The sequence below is a fragment of the Sorex araneus genome, chromosome 10 (assembly GCF_027595985.1).
Source record: "Sorex araneus isolate mSorAra2 chromosome 10, mSorAra2.pri, whole genome shotgun sequence".
NCBI lineage: Eukaryota > Metazoa > Chordata > Mammalia > Eulipotyphla > Soricidae > Sorex > Sorex araneus.
This window is the reverse complement of record NC_073311.1, coordinates 32,462,401-32,484,002: the sequence shown is the minus strand read 5'-3', so window position 1 is coordinate 32,484,002 and position 21,602 is coordinate 32,462,401.

Genomic DNA, 21,602 nt, shown 5'->3' with positions numbered 1-21,602 from the left:
GGATTAGACAAGTAGTGAAATAAAACAGATTTTATCTGGAGGTATTTGAAGGTGTGGAGAGAAAGAGATGGGGCGAGGGAGGAAAAGACAGACAGACAGAGAGAGAGAGAGAGAGAGAGAGAGCATTCAGAAAGAATGTGGGCTTCTCAAAGGGCATAGAGAGCCCCTACGCACACTGGCGGCCCCTACACACATATGAAAGCACAAAAGCACACATCTCAAGAGGGGAGATGCTGGCAACACATATGCCCAGGCACCACATGTGCTTGGCCATGTGGGAACAAGCAGCACATGGGCTCAGGCAGTATATGCGCTTCCTTTGTTCAAGGTGGCCTTTACAGGGCTTCTCCAGCCTGCCCCCAGTTGGGCTTCTACCTAGGTCAAAGTCCTTGCTAAGGAGGCTACCAGTGGGGCTGGGAATGGTGATGGTCTTCTTTGAAATTCCTTTCCTGGCCTTTTGTTCCTGTGGGAGTTTTTCTGGGTCTGTTGCTGTAGATAGGTGAGGGTCTTATCAGGCCTTAGTTCCTGTTCTTCCTGTTTTCTGCAGGGTGCAGGGCTGGCTTTTGCCATTGCCTTGGGAGGAGGCCTTCCCTGTCTACCTGCCTACATCAAACCGGACTCTAGTAAATATCAAGACTTTGGTTAAATTTACCAATTAAGTGATGTGTAAAGTTATTTATTACTAGCTTCTGCCATAAACACCTTTATGCCAAAAAAAGGAATTATTGTGGGTCATAGACTTGATCCCCACCAGGGAGTGGACTTTCCAGTTGGTATCATGTGACTTGAGAAGGAGATCGGTGGCAGTTTCAAGAAGGAAATGTCCCATGTCCCTCTATACCCACCTCTGTCACCTGGCAACGTGCCTGGGAAATTGAGTTCTGATGAGAGTGCTGTAGACCTCTGCATCACGGGAGGCCTGTGAGTCCCCTCGGGCAGCCTTCACACTATGCCTGAGGCCCACTTGTTAGGAGGATTTTGTGGGAGCTAATCTTCCATCCAGAACAGTTTCTCATGGACGGACTCAGACCGGAGTGTGGAACTGCTCTTGGCTCGTATCAGTCCTAAATCTTACACGTCTTTTCGGGTCTGTAGACTTTCCCTGACAAAAATGAACTTTAGAAGGAGACTAATAGTGAAGAAAAACAAGTTTATTGGGGAAACCTTGCAGAAGGTTAAGTATGAATATTTTCCATGACAGCCTTTGTCCCAAATTCCTTACACAAGTAGAAGTTAATGGGGTATTTCCTGGGGAAAAGCATTGCCCTTCTAGTGCTTCCTTCTAGAGTTCCTATCAAAGCCTTTGTCCATGTATTTGTGTCTCCTCACAGGGATCCATTGATTCTTGGTCCTGGAATTCTGCATCTCCATGGTTTTCCAGAGTTCTGAAATGGAGCCTTTGTTTCAAAAGTCTCCAAGCCTTCAGGCTTGTTTAGGCTTCAGACATTGTTTTTCCCAGCAGACGTTACCAGGACATTTTATATTCCTGCCAGCAAAGATATGGTAGAAAATAGAGGTTTCTTTCTCTGTTTTTGTATTTCATCTCTCAATGGTTTTTATGCCTCAAGTAACTAAGCAGATTTTGTAACCAACACAAATTATTACAAGAGTAACTTGTGCTTTCAGGCACTTTATCGTGTTATAAATGTGTGGTCTTTTCCATCATTTTTTCTTTATTAACAGTTTCTAGTAATAGAAGTAGACATCTGCAAGTAACTTTATGTGCTCTATTTTGCATTGGGAGAGCAAGGAAAGTTAGAATTTATTTTGCTTGTACCTATTGTTTCTTCATTTAGTAATTTAGTCCAAAATAGAAATGAAAGGCAGAGTATCACTTTAATATTACTATTAATTAATTATCAATAGAGTGATGAATATTACTATTATATTACTACTATAATTAATTAATAGTAATATTAATAATCTATTTAAGTCTCCTTGTGCACAAAGAATGAGAGAGCTGTTTCCATAGTTCTATTGTAATATTAGTGGGGCTCATAGTCTACTTAGCATATTCTATGGCTTAAAATTGAAGTTTATATTTCTATTTCTTCTCCCGTAACTTGATTATAACAATGTACAGTTGCCAGAGTTGTGAGTGTTAAATTAGAGACTGACTGGAATTTAGAGTACCATCTTTGGTCTAAGGTTGACATGAGAAACTGCCTATGCTCAGAAATTAAGCACTGCACTGTAGTCCCATTGTTCATCGATTTGCTTGAGTGGGCACCAGTAACATCTCTATTGTGAGACTTGCTGTTACTGTTTTTGGCATATCGAATACGCCAAAGGTAGCTTACCAGGTTCTGCCGTATGGGCATGATACTGTCGATAATTTGCCAGGCTCTCTGAGAGGGACGGAGGAATCAAACCCGGGTCGGCCTCGTGCAAGGCAAATGCCCTACCTACTGTGCTATAGCTCCAGTTTGCTCAGAAATTAAGACATACTATCTCATGGTGATTCAATAAAATTAAAAAAAAAGAGAGAGCGAGAAAAAAAAAGAAATTAAGACATAGAAAATCAACTTTATATCCCATCACCTTTTAATTTGCCTGATATTAAGTAAGAAGTTTAACTTTTTTATGCCTAGATTTCTTCAGGTATAAAATTAAGATAACAGTAACCAATTCATAGTGATGTTTGAAAATTAAATGAGATAATTGCACTTAACAAGAAAAGTACTTGATACATAATAACTAAGAATAAAGTTATTCTTTCTCTTTTTTCCTTTTATTTAAACACACTTTTTAAAAGTATTATGAATATAAGGATCAAAGAATGTCACTTAACAATACAGTGTGAATAGGCCATTACTATGCACAAAGAATGTTTTGTTCTACTTTGGGCTTATAAACACCTTTATTCTGACTAATGCTTAATCTTCCCACCTTATCCATATGTGTTAGCTTTTTTTTATTTTCTTTTTGCCTTCTGCAGTGTAATTTAACTGAATACTAATCTGTTCTCTAATTTTTTTAATTCCTTCCTGTCTGCTTACTGGGTTGTCTGTTAATAAATACTAATTAACCCTTCCAAATAATCTTTAGAAATACAAATAGTGGTGATATGTAAATAGCCAAATATGATGCAAATAAAGAACATGAGACAGCAATAAATTTTCATTAAGACATAAACATTGTATTTGGAGTTTTATTTATAGCACAAAATTTTTGTTTGTACTTATATTTCTGTTGCCTCAAATACTAGATAAACATAGGTAAAACGTATTTCTGGCACATTACAAAAGTTTGCCAGCTCTATAATACTGTTTAGAAATCTTACTAAGAAAACACCTCACCCCTATACCTCACCGAAAAAAAAAATTAAAAATCCCAAAACCACACTCCTTTGTTATTTTGGAAAGTGAAAACAAAATTCTGCAGTTTTATTGACGTGATAAAGCAATAATGAGAAATAAATATGGGAGTAGTTTTACAGGAAGTGCTTAATATCAAAATGGACTGAAATGTCCACCTCTAAGTGATTTAGAATTGTCTCATTGGAAAACACCCCTTTTCTCACAGTCTACACTAGATGCCTTCTGTTCACTATATTTGCTTATTTGTCTTACTTTCAAAAATCCCAAAAGCAAATAAATATTTTAGTAGCAGGGCGTGTCACCAATTAACTCTGACTTTTAATAACATGTTATTGGGAAGACTCATTGAGGGGGCTATATTCCTCAGTTTACTGGGTCAGTTCTTATTATTCACTCAAGAATATAGACTGAGTTCTTGGTATTCACTCCCACAGTGCTCAGGGGATCATTAAGTTCCAGGAATCAAACCTAGGGCCTTACCCAAACAAGATAAGTGCTCTGTCACTGAGGCACATCTGCAACTCATAATACAATTTCTTTTAAAATAAGCTTCTGTTATCCTTTGATTGAATCAACTTCAGAGAGAGTAAAAAGTGTAATGTATTTAGTAAATAGCATCTTCAAATACTGGAAAACATCATGAGTGAAGACGCTTAAGTCTTATTTCTCACATCAAAAACTAATAACTCCTGCTGACATCAGTGAAAATTTCTGTTAAGAAAATGGAACTAGAGATATTATACAAATAATAAAAAAAAATAAGTTGCACTCCCACATTAAGTTGTCAACTGTTAATTGCATTTTGAAGGGAGGAATAGTAAACTGAAGTCTAATTTATAGAGAAAATTACTTTGCTATTCCTGCTCTTAGGAAAGAAATGTTATACTAACAATGCTTTCCTCTTGACCTATCTGAAAACTTTTTTTTTAAATCAATTTCAAAAAATAAGTCCAACTGAGGTTTGAGCGATAGCACAGTGGGTAGGGCATTTGTCTTGCATGTGGTTATCCTGAGTTCGATTCCCAGCATCCCATTTGGTCCCCCGAGCACCACTAGGAATAATTCCTGAGTGCATGAGCCAGGAGTAACCCCTGTGCATCCTTGGGTGTGGCCCCAAAAAAAGCAAATTAAAAAAAAGTCCAAGATTATTTTTCTAGCTATCAATAACACTTAAACTATTGCTATTCACAGACATTAAAATGGTTTATTATATGGAATAATGTAGGCCACACCTATCCTAAACTTTTTAAAATCCTGAAATCTAAATGGCAACAAAATCATCTAAGATATTCATATTGCATACTCTTTCAGAATTCCATTTCTATACATTCAGCAACATAAAACAAAGTAATTAGCAAGATTGTAATATGTGTTACTCTAAGACTTAAATTATTTTAATATCAATAAGATACCCATTCATAGCTATAGGGAAAAAATATAATTAAAAATATTAGTGCCAGAGAGATAGTACAAGGCACTGAGCACATGATCTACATGCTGGTGGCCCTGTTTGATCTCTGGTAAGGTATGGTTCATCTAAGCAAGCTGGGAGCAAGGCCAGAAAACAGGACCAGGCTTATCTTCCAAGCATTGCCAACTATAATCCCCAAACACAGCAAAACAAGACAAATTAATGAATAAATATAAATAAGGTAAGACTAAACTACGTGCATAGCCACAAATTATATCATCCCCATATCATCCACAAATTTGAGTAATAATTTTAAATTTAAAATCTTCAGTCTATGTTGAGGCCAGAGAGATAGTATAGAGCTTAAGGCACTTGCCTTACATACAGTCAACTCTTCTGCAACACCACATATGTTGCAGACTCCCCTGAGCACTGCCGGGAGTGATCTATTAAATGGCTACACTAGCACTGTAAATTCTGCCACAATAAAAAGTAATAAATATGAATAAATAATAAGAAAATATTTGAAAAATCAGCCATTCTTACGCATGCTTGTGGTAGTATGAAGTCTTAAATTTGGAAGGGAAAAAAATTGCCATCATATCTTTAGACCAAGAGATATAGGGAATATTTTGTTCCCATAATTCCAAATTTTGAGGATGAAAACTGCAATACAAGAATATCAATGTGTATGAGAATGGTTGATGATAGAATATTTGTGTAAAGAAGAAAATAGACTACTTGATAATTATGTCACTGGAACTTCAGAGGTAACTCTCACTCTTTATTCTGTAACCTAGAAGTCTGATATGCATAATTTGTTTACAGTGTTTATATAGGTTTATTTTGTTTGGCAGCCACACCTGGTCATGCTCAAGGCTTATTTCTATTTCTATACCCAAGAATCACCCCGAAGGCACCCAAAGGACATCAAGGTACTGGGGATTGACTGTGTGTGAGGCAAACACTAAGCCTTCTGCACTGTATCTGTGGCTCCTTCTTTACACATTTTCTTTTGCTGATGCTTGTGAGCAATGTGATACTCAGGGAATACTCCATATTCAATAATCAGGGGCCTCTCCTGGCAGTGCTTAGGCCACCACACAGTGTCAGGAATTGGACTGATGCCTCTAACATGCAAATCATGTAGACTAGACTGGAAATGTGTTTTAATTAACTTTTTAATTTATCTATCCTTTTTTTTCTGAAAGATTGATTTAGATCATTGAATCCCTCCCAGCACCCTTTTCCCATAGTTCCATCATCAGTATAAACAGACTTGTCTTTTTATTGTTTTATTTGCTCATCTATTTTTAAAATTTTGTATTGTTGACAAAAGTCTATTTGTTTTTTCTTATGAATCATTTCTCTTTTTATAATTTCCTTAGATTCTTTTCATTTGTTGTAAATGACAAGTTTCATCTTTATCTGCAGTGGAATATTATGCCGTTATTTAAATGTATTGAATCTTCTTTACTCATTAATTGATAAGCATTTCCATTGCTAATATAGTTAATTTATTTAAATATCATTACAATAAATTTGAGTTTGGATATAACTTTTTTTTAATCTTTTTGTGTTTTTTGTATATACCTCAAAATGTAGTATGCTGTATCATATTCTCATATGGCTCAATGTTTATATTTGGAAGTGTGGGGGGGGGCTCACACCTAATTCTCTTCAGGGTTTAATCCAAGCTCTGTGCTCAAGAATCTCTTCTGTTGGTGCTTATGGAATCTGATGTGTTGTTGGGGATAGAATCTGGATTTACTATGTGCAAAGCAAGTGCTTTACCATTGTATTCTTTCTGATCTTATCCTTATCCTTTTAAGGAAGATTCATAGAGCTTTTCAAAATAGATATCCCAATAAATGTTCACACCTGCAACAGTAAACAAGTATTCTTTTCCTCCACATTCTATCAAACACTTGTTATTGCTGCATTTGATATAAGCCATATCACACATGTGAGGTGGTATCTCATAGTGTTCTTAATTTACCCTTCACTGAGTATCAGTGATGATGAGTATTTTTATATGTTATAAGATATCTGATGTGTTCTTTGGAGAAGAATATCCAAATATTTAGTGATTTATATGAATTATATCAGAGATTTCCTGGCATTCTGAAATAGCCATCTGCTTGTGTTTGTCATTTTAGTTTTTTTTTTTTAAACTATTTGTTTGGCTTTTAATCCACACCCAATTTTGCTCAGGGCTTACTCCAAGCTCTATGCTCAATGATCACTCCTGACATGGTTCTATTGTTCAATAAATCTTACAAATCAGTTATGAAAAGTACAAAAAAAATAAGTTTAAATACATGTGGACAATTATATAAATGAATAAGTTGTGTAATATAAAGTGTCAAAAATTAATATGTAAAATGCATGTATGATTATGTAAAACCCCAACTATCATTAGAAAAATACATATTAAAGGAAGAACTTTCACACCCAGATTAATACTTTTTAAAATTTTTATCTTTCTTTAAAATGTTTATTATTCTAGTAATTAAAAAATGCTTGCTGTTTAAGACAATATAGAACAAGTGGAGAATCTATGATTCACTGGTAAGAGTATAAATAGGTATTATTAGTAGAGAATTACATAATATAGATTCAGTAAAATGAATGCATGAGCAAGCTGTGATACATTAATTTTGAAACTAAATATATTCTTTCATACAAGAATCAAAAAACTTTAGGTAGTATGAGAATCAACATAATGTATGGTGAAAACATAGTTCTTACTCATAGTACCAAAGTTTCTAATACAGTAGATTAAAGTGAGTGAACCTTGAGAATTTTCCTGCCAGCACTTTTTTTCTAATTGCATATGCTTTTTATTTTACATTATATTTTACATACACAGTATGCATATATATGACTTATTTTTTATCTAACCAAATAATACTAAATGTTACTAATTCAGATTTCATGCAATAAGAGCTATTGTTCTAGAGAAACTATTACCCATATATACAATGGGAAATGTAAAAGATTATTCACTGCTGTACTTTTAAAACAGTAAAAAGTTAGGAACAAATATAAAGTTTATTTACAGATTTGTTTTATACCTTTTAGTAGAAACATACAATTTAAATGATTAAACTGATTAAATTAAATTAACAAACAATTCTGGTACAAATAAATGCCAACAAATACACCAATCTAAGAATGAATGAAAAAAATCGATTTGCAGGAGAAAAGTTTTAATCATTTTCATGAGTTTGTGTTTTTATATGTAATTAATTATTTGAATATAATTAATATTAATCACTGTCACTATATCACTGTCATCCCATTGCTCATCGATTTGCTCGAGCGGGCACCAGTAACATCTTCATTGTGAGACTTGTCAATATTGTTTTTGGCATATCAAATATGCCACAGGTAGCAATAATGGGGAAAACTCCAAAGTTAAAATGGCGATAAAATCCAAGAAAGGATGAAATAAGATTTTGGGTGCGTATATAAAAATAATCATCTGAAATATTGTTTCTTAAACAGAGTTAAGTGGTTGCACATGGATTTAATACATTTTCTTTATAGCATTTTATGTATGAAATATTTAATCAAAAGCATATTTTATTGTAATGTGAATTTTATCATATATGTCATTGTATTCTACTAGCATATAAGACTACATAGCTCTGTATGTATATATGAATATAGTTAACTTTTCCAAATATAAACAAGTTGCAAATATTTCATTCTTTAAACTTACTACACTTACTAATTTATTTAGTCCTAGAAGTTTGGGGATTTTATTTAGATTTTCGATAATCTCTACTATTGTTTTGTGTCTCCAAAACTATATAGCTCTTCATATGTAATCTGCATGCTTCTCCTCTTATCCCATCTTATTGCATTGGCTAGAACTGTTGATATAATGTTGAATAAGAATAGTGAGAAAGAACATCGTCCAATTTTTATGTTTATCATTAGTAGTAGAGGACAAAGAATCATCACCATACCATTTAGTAGAGTGCTATATCCCCCAGCCCTTTTTAGTTTGCTAAAAATCTCAATCATAAAATTTTCAAATGCTTATTAAGATATTGAGATAGCAACGCCTTTATTATTTAATTGCCAAAGTCTTGAATAGCACTGATTTTTTTCCAAGGTTGGAATATTTTCTGTATTCATTTTCTTCGACTGTGGAGGAAATTACCACAAACTCAGCTGCTTGATGCCACAGCAATTCTTACAGAGTCATGGGAGCTCAAAGTCCTAAATAAAAGTGTAGCAGAATCAATCTCTCTCTTTCTCCCACACTCTCTCTGATATTCTGGCTTGTCTTTTCCTGGTTTCTGATGACTACCAGAAAACTATGTTGTTCCTTGATTTGTAGCATGAAGCAAGAAATCAGTTTGTGCCTGTGTTTTCTCCATGCATAGTGATTTTTCTGCCTATTCTCTCTTGAAACTTTGTCATTAGATTTATTGATCTATCTAATTAAATATAGCCTCATTTAAACTTAAGTACGTCTACTGTAATGTCACATACAGGTTTTTTGAGGTGACAGCAAGTATACATTCAATCCAGTACACTTTGCAGTTCTGATATAAACTCTGGTTATATATTTTTTCATTTAACTAATTACAGAATTATTGTTGATAATATTTTAATTGGTTATTTTTACACCTATAATCATGAGTGTTTATGTGCAGTTTTTCTGTTAATGTCTTTGTCTTGTTCTATTATTACAATAATCCTAATTTCATAGAACTAGTATTAATATGCTCAGCTCTTTAAGATATTTGATTAAAAGAATCAAAAGACTGAAAGAAAATGTTTTCAAAACACACGATAGTAAATGACTATTAATTAGTGTAAAAAACTAAAGCTCGCAGAGGGGCGCGTGCACTCGCGGGCTCTTCGGGCAGCTCTGTCTCACAGCCCGAGTTCGGTACCCTGGAACCACTGTGTGTGCTGTCGGTCAAGGGCAGGCGACGAAAGGAAGAAGGCCAAACTGGTTGCTCAATCAGTTTATTTCATTCTCTCTCTCTGCTTCTCTCCCAGCTCTGGATCTCTCTCCTCCTACTTGTCTCTCCCACCTTGCCCTCTAGGCTACACCCAGCCAGGTAGCAAAATCAACATAAGAAAGCCCTTCCTGAGGGCAGGGCATTCCAAAGCCCTTCCTGACTCTTAAGTTTTTTTTTTTTTTTCTTGTCTTAGTCCAAACACTTATTAACATCTAAATACTAGTTGTTTTTGTATGGACATAGCAAGAGATACATTGAGGCTTGCAAGGCAGCTCTCCAGGAAACATCTTGTCACAGACTCAGACTACAGCACTCAGGCCAGATTAATCATTCTTCACCCTAGCAGGGTCCAAATCTAGTTATCACTGTTTGGATCATGACAGCATTTGTCCATGATCAAGCTCTTAACTTATAGTTAAGCATTAGGCACTTTGGCCAGGCCCATCTCGATGCCAGGGTAGCACACAACTCACTGCTTGCCCTGGGTCCATCTCGTCCCTCGTTGGGACCCTGCGTTTGGGGGTTCTAGGAAGTAAGGGCAGCTGAGGCTTAGGTTGAGAGAACAGATGCCCAGGAAGAAAATACGTAGAATCAAATGACGCCCAGGTTATAAAAGCATAGCATTTGCTAAGTCTTCCTGTGTCCATACAAAAAGGACATTGCTCTGAATAAACTATGCAAAGGACTTGAGTCCTTCTCCTTGAGGAGAAGAGAAAAACAATATTTGCAAGTCAACAGAACACTAAGAAAGAAGTTACAAATAAACACAGAGGAGTGGGAGCACTGTAACTGGAGTAACCCAATAAACCTAAACTATCTGAAGCTATGTTATCCTACAAATTAGATTGTGCAAATATCTCCCAAGCCTAAATAACAAGAAAACAGCCCATTAAGAAATGAGCAAAAGATTTGAGCAAATACTTCGCATAAGATAGTAAATATATAAAACACGCTCAACTAATTATTTATTGATGGAATTCAAATAAAACTCACAATTGAACAGTGCTATATATACATTAGAATTTCTAAAATTAAAGACTTATGTACCAAGGGTTGGCAACGATATAGAACAACTGGAGTTCATATGTGTTGTAAAATGGTAAAGTGAAATTGCACAGCTATTTTTTGAAAACATGTCTGATATTTTCTTTAAAAGTTAAATATTGGGCTGCAGAGACAACTCAATGTACCAGTACACATGCTTTTCAATACTTGGTGCCCTACAGTCCCTGAGTACAGCCAGAAGTGTCTCATGAGCAACATATTGCTGGGTAAGGCTCAAAACAAACAAAATCAGTTAAATCTTTTTTTTTTTTCTTTTTGGGTCACACCCGGCGATGCACAGGGGTTACTCCTGGCTCTGAACTCAGGATTTACCCCTGGTGATGCTCAGGGGACCATATGCGATGCCGGGAATCATATCCAGGTTGGTGGCATGCAAGGCAAACTCCCTACCTGCTGTGCTATTGCTCCAGCCCCCAAATCAGTTAAATCTTTACCACAATATCACTAAGGTATTTGACATTTCCATATTTAAAAAAAAATAGAGAAATAAAAGTACATATCTACTCAAGACCTGTACATGGATGTTCATTCTAACCGAAGTAGGTGGATGCCCATGAGTGGCTTATGTGAGGTGAAAAGATGGCCACTTTCTCCCGATCCATCGCTGCTACCCCTGATGAGCTGGAAGGCTAGGGCTGATAAAGTCTGCAGTGAGTCATGGCATCAACCTCCAGTCCTGCCAACCCCACGAGGTGCCTATTGAGTCACACCTGATGTACACTTGGAGTTCTCGGCATGGGAGTTAAATTCCATCAGTCAGTTTCTCGGCGAGCCATGGACTCAAACTGGAGTGAGGAATTATCTTTGCAGGGAAAGAAACCAAGCCTAGGCCTTACCCAGGACTTCCAGGTTTTTGTCCTGTATCACAGAAAAGAATCTCAGAAGTGAATGTGCAGTGAAGTAAAAACAGATTTTTACTTGGAGGTTTTGGGAAAAGAGAAGGAGGGAGAGGAAAAGGGAGAGAGAGTAACACACTGGAGAGAATGTGGGCGTCTCGGAAGAGGAAGATACTTCAAAAGGGGAGATGTGGGCAGTAATGTGCTTGGCCACGGGGGCACAAGCAGTTCATGGGCTCAGCAGCATGTACTTATGCTTCAAGGTGGTTATTATGTGGTTTTTCCCAAGCTGCCCCAAGTGGAGCTTCTAGCTAGGTCAGAGTCTGTTGCTGGGTGGTTGCTGTGTGTGTATGCGCTCGCCAGCACACGGGTGTGGGGTGGGGAGCGAGGAGGTAAGGGGGGAGGTGTTAGGAGTGTGTAGTGTTGAGATAATCTTCTTTAAAACTCAATTTCTTTTTTTTTTTACCCCCTTTTTGGATCACACCCAGCGATGCTCAGGGGTTAGTCCTGGCTTATTCACTCTGGAATTACTCTTGGGTGTTCTGGGGACCATATGGGATGCTAAGAATGGAACTGGGTGGGCTGTGTGCAAAGCAAATGCCCTACCTGTGCTATTGCTCCATCCCCCAAACTTAATTTCTTGACCTTTGCTTCTGCTGGATCTTCTGCCAGAAGGTGTTTTTAGCCTTCTCGATCTGGACTAGCTTCAGATAACGGTCTTATCAGATCTTAGTTTTTGTAGCCAAAAGGCTGGTCCTGATGGTCTTAGAGCTAGGTGGTTTTACTTCTCTGAGGAACTGCATTGCTGTGAAGGGCCTTTCACTAATCAAAGTGCATACATCATATCTTAGTTTTTAATAAATAAATTTGAGAAAAAGAACAAACAGAAATGAGTTTTGAAATGTCGGGAGGTGGAAAGTTGACACTGGTGGTAAAATTGGGACCCTTCTATACTGCTGGTGGGAATGCCGGCTAGTTCAGCCCTTTTTGAAAACAATATGGTCGATTCTCAAAAAACTAGAGGTTGAGCTCCCATTTGACCCAGCAATACCACTGCTGGGAATATATCCCAGAAAAGCCAAAAAGTATAGTCGAAATGACATCTGCACTTATATGTTCATCACAGCACTGTTTACAATAGCCAGAATCTGGAAAAAAAACCCGAGTGCCCTAGAACAGATGACTGGTTGAAGAAACTCTGGTACATCTATACAATGGAATACTCTGCAGCTGTTAGAAAGAATTAGGTCATGACATTTGCATATAAGTGGATCAGCATGGAAAGTATTATGCTAAGTGAAATGAGTCAGAAAGAGAGAGACAGACATAGAAAGATTGCACTCATCTGTGGAATATAGAATAATAGACTATAAGACTAACACCCAAGAATAGTATAAATAAGTACCAGGAGGTTGTCTCCATGGCTTGGAGGCTGGTCTCTCATTCTGGGCAACTCAGAGAAGGGAACACCAAGTAAAATGTGGTTGGAGGTCATGTGGGGGAAGGATGATGCGGGCCGAATATAGACTAGAGACTGAACACAATGGCCACTCAACACCTTTATTGTAAACCAAACACCTAATCAGAGAGAAAGAACAAAAGGGAATACCCTACCATAGTGGCAGTGTGTGGTGGGGGGAGACGGGACTGGGGAGGGTGGGAGGGATGTTGGGTTTACTGGTGGTGAAGAATGGGCACTGGTGAAGGGATGGGTTATCGAACTTTGTATGGGGGAAACATGAGCACAAAAATGTATAAATCTGTAACTGTACCCTCACGTTGCCTCACTAATTAAAAATAAACTATTAATAAAAAAAAAAGAAATGAGTTTTGAAATGTCGGGAGGTGGAAAGTTGACACTGGTGGTAAAATTGGTCTTGGAAGAGTGGTACACCAGGAATTCAACTATGGATAACCCCGTAAATAGTAGTGGCATGACAAAATGAGTTTTATAAACTAACAAAAATAAGATTATTATGGAAAAAATTAAAAACATCCAGGAATAGGGGCCGGAGCGATAGCACAGCGGGTAGGGCGCTTGCCTTGCACACGGCCGACCCAGGTTCGATCCCCGGCATCCCATATGGTCCCCCCAAGCACCGCCAGGAGTAATTCCTGAGTGTAAAGCCAGGAGTAACCCTTGAGCATCGCTGGGTTGTGACCCAAAAAGCAAAAAAAAAAAAAAAAAGATCCAGGAATAACTGGATAATTAAACAAGCTATGTTATATTCACACAAAGTGATATAATTAGACATAAATTTGCAAATATCCAATTTAAATTAAGATGACAATTGAACCCACTAACATGAATAAAATTCAATGACTAATAAAGTAACTCATAAGACCTGATTCTAATAGTTGCAATACAAGAAATACAAGTAGTTGCCTGAATATGAGGGAGAAACAAGGAGAGAGGAAATGAGAGCAATCACATGTATTTTAAGAAAACTTCTGAGTAGACTATATATGGTATCTTCCTTTATTATTCTAAGTGCTCCAACATATATCAAGAAGAAGCTTATCAAATTGCAAAATTTAGTATGTGCAGTTTATTGCACATCAGTTATGAACTATTAAGTTAAACAAAGTTATATAATATATAGAATACCAAAATAAGTTAATTATATTCTTATATACCTAGAAATATATATTTCTATATATTTGAGATAATAACACAAACATGACAGAATGTTTATTAATATAACACTTGACTTTGACTTTACTTATTAAATATTTCCTTGTTAAAATGAATTCTCTTTGAAGTTACATAGTTCTCATAAAGTACAAAGTTCTTTAAAATGTAAAATGCACATTATAAGATAAGCCTATATCTTCATAATCATCTCCTTTATGAAATTTAAGAATGGGTGAAATAATTGATAATCATTAGCAACCATATGAAAATTAGTCTGATAATGTATGCTGTAGTTAGAAACTATGCATAAAACAAGGGGTCTGAAACTGAGGATAAAAGTGAAAAAATAATCCTGATAAAAGAGTTGGTTTAGTGATATTTTGAGGAAGATAGTAGCAAATAGGAGAAAGAACTATTCCTGGCAATACTTAGTTCCAAAGGATAAGCAGTAATAAAAAATTAATAAATAATAGATGTCGTGCATTTGATGGGAATATAAATTGGCGGCCATTACGGAAGATGGTTTGGAAGAGCTTCAAAAAAGTAAAAAGGTTAAAATAAAATTACCATATTGTAGGATAACATTGGGTTTGTTCTTTCAGCCTTGCCACAGGGAACTTAGTTTACCTTAAAGCAATGTCCTTTCTCTATGGACACAGAAAGACAGTTAATATTATGCTTTGTAACTTGAGAGTTGATTGACTCCAATAATATTTATTCCTGGGCATCTGCTTTCTCGATTCAGTTGTTCTTAGTTCCTAGCACAAAAGCAGGGTCCCAAAGAGGGATCACAGAATGGACCCAGGGCAAGCTATGAGGTACCCTGGCATCAAAATGGGCCAGGCCAAAGCACCACAATACTCAACTATAAATTGAGAACATGGTCATAGACAAATGCTGTCATGATCCAAAAGTAACAATGAAACTAGGACCCTGCTGGGGTTAGGAAGTCTGACCTGGCCTGAGGACTGTGGTCTGGAATATATAGTGAATGTCCTCAGGAAGAACCAAATTTTAAGTTTGATATATCTCTTACTGTGCTCATAAAAATGGCATTGCTAGAAATATTAGAAGTAAATTTAGCATAACTATTTTAGCAGATTACCAGCTGAGGAAAGAAAGTGACACACCCTGGATGGGATCCCACCCTTAAGCAGATCTCCTAGTAATCTGGAGTAATCTCTTTAGGTGAGATATTATTAATTTCCTGGAGGAGTGTTCTTACCCCACTTTGTTGATTTGTGAATGTTCAACCCATCTTTGTGTCACCACCCTATGTGATTCCTATGTCAACTAAGTAAGACTGTAAGAGAAGTAAGGGAAAAGTCACAGAAGAGGAGCACAAAGCAAAAGAGAATCAGGGAGTCATCAGCACCAGAAGCAGGGGAAAGAAAGCACAAAGTGAGTGAGAATCAGAGTCAGAGTCAGAAGTGAGAGCAAGTGGCTTGAGAGACTGAAGCAGAAGGGTTCCGGAGAGAGAAATCAGAAGAGACCAGAGGAGAGACGACAGAGACAGACAGAGATAGAGAGAGAGACAGAAGACAGCACTGGCACACACAGAAGCAGAGCACAAGGAGCCATCCCAATCAGGTCCATACACAGAGGCTGGAGAGCACAGAACGCAAGCAGAGAGAGAGAGAGAGAGAGAGAGAGAGAGAGAGAGAGATCTGCGCCGAGAGTTTGCGAAGAGCACACACACATCACCCCCTTCCACACGCACACACTTGTATTATTTACACCATATGATAACAGAAATTCCACTCCATTGGAATTTTAAAACAATTCAAATTTAAATAATTTAAAAACAAAGCATTACTTAAAAGATATATTTATCTCCATAATAATTATAGCATTGTTTTAATAGGTAAATCATGGAAATAATGATCAATAATGTAAGTGATAAAGGTGGTATAGATAAATATATAGATAAAAATAGATATAGATAAAATATAGATTACACATCATGGACTATTATTCAGTCATCACGATCACGATCATGAAATCCCGTTAATCACCGATTTCTCGGGCGGGCTCAGTAACATCTCATTACCTCCTTTCCCTGAGATCTTAGAAGTCTATCTTGACTTGGCCCTCCTAACGATGTTGCACTGGGGGCTCTTCAGGGTCAGGGGAATGAGATCCAGCTTGTTACTGGATTTTGCACATGAATACATCATGGGAAGCTTGCAAGGCTGTCCCATGTGAGCAAGAAACTCTCAGAAGATTGCCAGTTTCTCTCAGAGGGAGAAGTAGGCTAAGGATATCCCTTCTGGGAGCTTGCTTTTAAGTCTCTCTCCGGATGTTGGCTGTTGATGGGATTACACACACCTGTGTTTCTCTGCCGGCACCTTCATGCATGAGGCCTGTCCGATCGTGTGGAGAGGGGCCACCAGCATAGCTGTAGCTAGGTTCCAGTGGTCTTCGGCTGCCAGGAGCTCTGCTCGGGGTGGGGAGGGAAGCTGGAGCCCATCCCCTTCGAGGGGCCCCGGGGAAGAAGGCCAGGCGTGAGGGCAAGAGATTCTCTGCTTGTGTGAAATGCCATTAACTATTCAGTAATAATAAAGAAAATTTGCTGCACCATGAGTGAACTGTGGCAGCATGATAGTAACTGAAATATGGAGAAATTTATATATCAGGTGACCTTATTTAGATGTGGAATCTCCACAGGAAAAGATAACTGATCTCACAGATAATGTGTTAGGGAAGTACAAAGCATAGTTTAGTGACTATAATTAGTGTGTCGTACATTTGAAAATTTCTTAAGTAATTCTTTAAAGTTCTCCCTCAAATGAAAATGTGATTTTATGGTATTAAACGTTAGTAAGTATTATTATGGCAATTACTATGTTGTACCTTGTTACCATTATGTTTTAGGTCAATTACATTTCAATAAAAATAGTAATTGATATTTTAATTTAGAGTCAATCATTTTCTCAGCATGATGCTACAGGGTTTAAATTAAGATAAGAATATTAGAGTACTTTTGTAGGTTCAAATAACTGTTATAATAAAAATTATAGTACAAAAATACTTACAACACTATTTAAGTGTCAAGATGTGCACAAAGCAAGTTTCTTGACTCAATGGAAAGTATCACTTTTGTCCCTTTGTTCATCTATTTGCTCCAGTGGACACCGGTAACATCTCCATTGTGAGACTTGTTGTTAATGTTAGTTGCATATCAAATATGTCATGGATAGCTTGCCAGGCTCTGCTTTGCGGGCGAGATGTTCTCAGTAGCTTGCCGGATACTCTGAGAGCGATGGAGGAATTGAACCTGGGTCAGCTGCATTCAAATGCCCTACCTGCTGTGCTGTCACTCCAGTCAATGGATTACAATGAAAGGCAATCCTCAATAATTTATTCATCAGAAAATATTGTCCAAAATGATGGTCTTTACTTCATTATTACTGACATTTTTATGGTTTTAGAGTTCTTCCCACCAGTTCTTCCCACCAGTATTTTTGTTATTTGTTTCCTTTACAGTTTGCTGGTGAATTTAACTAAATTAACATTTACCACTTTAGTGAATTATCTTATTTGCCTTGGAACACTTTAATAAGAAAAGAAAACACTAGCTTTCTATATCATATTTAATGGTCTTTTAATTTTAATATAATGTTTTACATGCATCTAAAATATTTGGGCAAATTAAATCATGCCCCAATATTTTTAATCAATATGTCTATTGTATTTTTCTGTACAGTATGCCATTATGGGCCATCATTTTGCAAAACACTTTCAAGAATTTTCTAATACTCATAAGGCCTTCAAAATACAATGAATAACAACAATTAAAAAATCTAATAAGAAGAGTGGCTCTTTGAAGTGAGCCAGTTCTTTATAAATCCAGTATTACAAAAAAAATTGGTAGGGAGAGATACTAGTCAATTCTATAAAAAGGTATTTTCTGCAAGGTTTTCTCATATTCCACTCATAAAAAATTACTTTCCTCATTTTGCTTGCAGATTTAGAAATAGAGCAGTTAGTATCTCTTTATAAACACTTCCCTGGGATACACTTCTCAAGGTCAAAAAATTTTTTTCTTTTTTTTTGGTTTTAGGTTTTTGGGTTATTCCCGGTGGTATTCAGGGCTTACTCCCATAACTGTTCTCAAATAATCAATGACTCTGATAATGTTAGTGTTAGTGTAGAGGAACTATATGGGCTGTGGGGATAGAACTTGTGCCAGGGTTAAAAGGGCAGATGCCCTTTCTGCTTTCCTACCTCCATCTCAATCAAGGTCAATATATATTTTATTAACAATAGGATTTTGTTTTTGTTTTTGTTTTTTAATTCAAAACCGGTGAATGATGACTGATGTTTAAAACAAAGGTGTTTGGCTTTTATCCTCATAGCAATTTTGTTTTTATTTTGTCCTTAAGTGCTATTAGAATATTTGTTCTCGGTTTTAAGAGCTGGGATGTGTCAATTTGGTGTTTTTTAGTAATTATATTTTGTGTTTAGAGCAGTTAGTCCTACATAGATGTGGCTGTAATTAAAGTAATTATATAAATCATAGCAGAACGTAGTAGAGCTTCTTAGATTAACAAGCTAATTATAATTTATTACTCGTCAAAAATTGTTTCCTGGCAACCAAACCAAATAATATACCTACAATGGATATTAAATAGTTCTTTGTTGAATATAGTTTATTTTTTATTTTAAATGTTCTCAAATCTATGAATAAAGACTTATTCCTATTTTCTTTGAATAAAAAGATTGATAGCAATTACTTATAAGTGAAAGCTAATGTGTCTTGCTATACTTAACATGTAATAAGACAGTATATTAAAAATGATTAGTACGTAATCATGATAAAATGAGACTAAACTCACCAGCTTGTGTGAAATGCCATTAACTATATGAATAATATGCACTACCAAAAAAAAACCTCAAAAACCCAATGGAGGGTAATGACTGAACCAAATGTAATTTGGATCCAATATTGTAATTACCCATGATAATCAGGTTGTCTATACAAAATTTTCCACTTCATGACATATGAAAGCCTTTTATACATTAAAAAAAGCATACCTACTAGATATACTTTGAGACAACCAAGTAAAATATAACTAAAATTATAAAGGATAAAATTTAAAATTTGATCAAGCTTCAGTATGTTCTTGCCTTTCATAATATTTGTCTTCTCTTTATAATCATAAGAATAAATCTGGCCCAATTAATAAATTTGCAAAAGAAAAAGAACAGAGCTGAATTGTTCTCCAATTAACAATTTTATTTTATTAAAGTTTTAGTTTAGTTGGTCATACACTGTTCTAATGTCAATCAATGGCAAGAGCGGAAACAACTTTTTGTTCAAAGTACTGTGGAATTAAAAAGAAAACATCATTACCTCTATCAACAACAAAAACATCACATCATCTGTTGAGACTGACAGTCATATTTGTAACCAACAGTAGCATTCTATAGAAACTATGAGAGAGATTGGGAGGGGGATGTGGGGAAGGGAGGCGGGAGGAGAATTTTCAAAGGGCTGAAATCATTAGGCTCTTGAGTTATTTCTGACATGATAAAGTATTCTCGAGATTTCCCTTCTCCATTCTTTTAGATCTTTACACACCAGGAGATTATCCATTCCTTTCCCCTTCTATACTTATAATGTGATGTCAAGAAGAAATACTGGAGACAGACAATAAGAAGTTAGCCATACCCACAGAAGACTGAAGACCTTTGGTTACAGGTATATTCCTTTTGTTACGAGTGTCTGTGTTAGAAGTAATACATCACCTCTTGTTAATAAATAGACAAAATGGGGCTGGAGCGATAATACAACAAGTAGGGCATTTGCCTTGCAAGTGGCCAACTGGGGTTCAATCCTTGGCATCCCATACGGTCCTGGCTCACTGCTAGGAATGATTCCTGAATGCAGAGCCAGGAGTAATCCATGAGAATCGCCAGGTGTGACATCCCCCTCCCAAGGAAAAAGAGACAGAGAAAGTTGCTTCCTGATTATACTGTCATCTACACAGCATTTGAAAATTTAACTATTTTTCATATTGTTTCTATCGACAGAGTCTCTTGCCCCATCATCTGGCTGTCTTCACCAGGGCCTCTTGAAGAGGGGCGGGTTGAGTTTCCCTCCCCCCCCTGGCAGTCAAAGACCTCCAGAACCCAGCCACAGTCATGCTCAAGGCCACTGCTGCACATGATTGATCGGATGAGCCTCACACATAAAGGAACCGTAGAGGAACCCAGGTGTGTGGGACCTGGGGCTGAGATCTCCAAGCCTACTTGAATTGGGACTGGACCTCCTCCACCCAGATCCCCCATTTTCCAGTAGCTAGGCAGTCACACCCATAAACTGCCCCCAGTGCTGTGAAATTCCATCAATGGTCAACATCCAGAGACTATAAAACAAAACTCTTGGCTTCTTCTAGCCTAGTTCTCCCTCTTGGAGAATCTGATAAACTACTGAGAGTATGCTGCCCACATCACAGATTCTGGCAAGCTCCCCGTGGTGTATTCGGTATGCCAAAATCAGTAACAATGATGGGTCTCATTCCCCTGACCCTGAAAGAGCCTCTGGTGTGTCATTGTCGGGAAGGACAAGTAAAGAGAAGCTGCGAAAATCTGAGGGCTAGGACAAATGGAGACATTACTGGTGACTGCTCAAGCAAATCAATGAACAATGGGATTACAGTGATACATTAATTGTTTCTTTAGAACTCCAAAGTTATCTGCCTTCAGCCATTGAGAGGGACTTTGAATCTCAAAATGTTGTTTATCAGAATCTCTCAGAAAATGTGTTAGAACAAATTTCATCAGTCCACCCTTAGAATTTCTGTTTCAATAAATCTGGAATGAAAAATACTGTTAGAATTTGCATATCAAACAATGTTCCAGGTGATGCTACTGTTTCCTACTGCCATCTCATGGAGAACTACTGAAGAGAAGAATGAGTAGAGTGATCACAAGTAAATACTTTTAAGTATCAGGCTTAGAAATAACACATTATGTTGCTACTCATCTCACTATATATTTCTCAGATAAGAAGTCTTAATATATAAAATAAAGGATTGGAAATATATTTTAAATTTTTGTCCAAAAGAAAAAGTGAGATTTTGCATATTGTTAGCTCTTCATTCTATAGATAACAATTTATTCATACTTAAAGCTACTTTTCACAGATTGTTTAGGAGAATAGTGAGTCTATTATTTGTTTATCTGTCTACAAATTGAAATTAATTTTTTCCAGGACATAAGTGAAAAGAACGCTTGGAGGAAAAATAAGCATAATAACAGGGCATCTACAGCCAAACAAAAATGGATTTTCTTTATTATCCTTAATAAGTATTCTCAATTACTAATATTAATTATCAAATT